The sequence below is a fragment of the Agelaius tricolor genome, unplaced genomic scaffold (genome assembly GCF_023055355.1).
Source record: "Agelaius tricolor isolate 1412-34295 unplaced genomic scaffold, bAgeTri1.0.p SCAF_19, whole genome shotgun sequence".
NCBI lineage: Eukaryota > Metazoa > Chordata > Aves > Passeriformes > Icteridae > Agelaius > Agelaius tricolor.
The window spans coordinates 7,542,106-7,544,719 of record NW_027269279.1 but is presented as its reverse complement, the minus strand read 5'-3'; positions in this window follow the sequence as shown (position 1 = coordinate 7,544,719).

Sequence of the window (2,614 nt, the reverse complement as noted above, 5' to 3'; positions counted from 1 at the left end):
GTGAGCTGTGATACAAAGATTCTTTTGACATCAGGACAAACTGCAGTAGGATTTCAAACTCTGTTTATCTGCAAAAGGGGTCTCTGTGCTCAGTTGTTTGTGACTCAGGACTGTGCCTTGTGTAAGGTCAGCCAAAATCAAGGAAGTCTGGGACAGTCAAGAAGGCACAGTTCCTCCAGAGCTTCTGAATGCCAGTGAGAGTGCAGTCACTGCACCATGCACCTGCCCTCCTTCCTGCCTGCTGTCCCTGGAGGAGAGCTCCAGTTTCACACTTCCCTTATGGGGAAGTTTTGTTTCTGGGCAGTAGAAAAGACACAGCAGAAGTGCCACTACTCCTTTGCAAACTGCAGAGGAGTGGCCTAGACTCTCTATGTCAGCTTTTTTCTCTCTTCCTTTGGAGAGGGTGTGAATGGGAAATGCAAAGTTTGGAATGCTATTACACAACTCTGAGTGAAACATTCCAGTGTTGGGTTCCTCAGGTTCCCATGTATGGACTGGCTGAAAACTCTGCCTTCAGGGTATCACTATGGGAACAAGCTTAGGATGCTGTGGTGTCCTCACTGTGTGTTTTCACATGGTCAGCTTTTCAGCATAATCAGCACACTGGCTTTCTCAACAATTATTTTAATTTTAGTGTTAGTTTTGAACTCTTACGTTATGGATTGAACCCCAACTTTAGTAAAAGAAAGTATCTACAAGTCTCCTAAATTTGAGGGGTATTTCTGTTTGCCAGGTGCCTCATGAATAGAAGTAAAATGAAATTAATTTTCTTTTCATGGCCTACCAGTTGTTTTGGCTCCTTTGCAGTCCTCTGACTTTACCAGGCTGTTGACATGTTCTCTTCAGGGAAGTTGGGGGAGTCTTCCATCCTTCAGGCTTGAAATACCAGTGAGACCAAGCTTGGACAAGAGCCACACTGTCCTGGACACTACCTAGGCACAGTCCAGAACACTGAAAGGACAACCTATTCCAGCCTGACTTTAATAGTGGCTTAAAAAAAATAAAAAAGCAAATTTGACGTGCATGTGTGTATGATTTCCTTTTAAAGTGGGAGAAATCAATGAAATCTCGTTTCTGAGCTCACCAAGTCATTCAAAACTCTCCAAGCTCTAATAAACAATGACAAAGAAATATTGCTGTCTACCTGAAAAGTAAGTTAGAACTGGTCCTGTGCAGAACAGACTGACAGCCCCTCCCCAAAGAATGCACTTTTAAGAGGGAAAAAAGTACAAGCAGATGAGAAAGTATAAGAAAACAATGAGAAGAGTGAATCAGCATGACAGGCAGTGGCTAGCCCAATTTCTCAGTACCCTCTATGGCTCCAGTCCACAAAGGTCTCTATTCCCATATAATTATTTCCTGGGAATGCCTCATGTGGGGAGTAACAGGTAAAATGCCATTGTTCTGTCAGTGGAATATTTGCAAATTTACTGCTGCCAGGAAGACACAAAACAAAACTCCTTTAGCCCAGGAAAAAGGGAATTGCATTAAAAAAAGAAAAAAATATTAACATGATTGCACACACTGCTTAATTCTTCATTGAAAGAAGTCTAAATACAGACTAATCTGATATCCTGATTATGATACACCAGTGGAGGGATGCATCAACTGAGCCCAGCCAAAATGTGCAGAGGCAAGGGGTTTGAATGGAAGCTTAAGCTCACTCTTTGTCATTAAACTATCATTTGAATCTTTTGAATTGCTGAAGTTGATGTGACTAATGAAGGTACTGATGCTCTGACACATCAGGTGAATAAACAGCCATGGAAATGAGCAGTCTAAATTTACTGTCTGTGTTACAGTCACAACTCTTTCCTAAGCACATACTGTAAGATGTAGATTATTTCCAAAGAACAGCCCTAAAATTACAGAAGATTTACACCAAATTGAAATAACAACAGGAGTTTGAGTTTACTTCTGAAGGAAAATGCAAAGAAGCAATTTTTAAAAGGTTAAAATACCCTCAAGTAACTCAAATGAGTATCCACTTTCTTAACTGAGAAACCAGCAAGTAGCAGCATCACATTATTTGAGGTGCCTTATAATGCTAGACAGCCTAATAATTATTCAAAGGGTTTGAAAAATTATTAACTGGTGCTTCATCCTCATTACTCTCCATCACCAGAAGGCAAAAACTGAAATTTGTTAACACTTCAGGCTGTTCAGCTGAAGGAAGGATTAGATCAGCTCTTTTTTCAAGTCTAGAGAGCAAACCCTTTCTTTCATAGCCTCAGTTAGTCAGTATGGAAAGGAGAATCTAAATAGAGTCCTTTGATTTTGGAGGTCAAACTGACCAATTACGATTTTGAGGGAGTTTCATAAAAAAATTCATCTGCAACTCAGTCCAGCAGGTAGGGAGACATCTCAGCTGGTTCTCTTGTATTAGGAGCCAAGGCCCTTAAACTTCTGTCAAGAAGTTTCCCAATGATTGCACAATATGTCATTCCTGCACATTAATTTTACTTGCAAAAACAGGTTGTCCTAAAATGCCTCTGCTTTCTGCAGAATTTGTGATGCACTGGATTCACCAGTCACAGTGTACACTCTGTCCTGTACTTGCTGAACCTTCTCTTACTCCCCTTCCAGTAAATACTCTCATTTTCCAATTTATCAC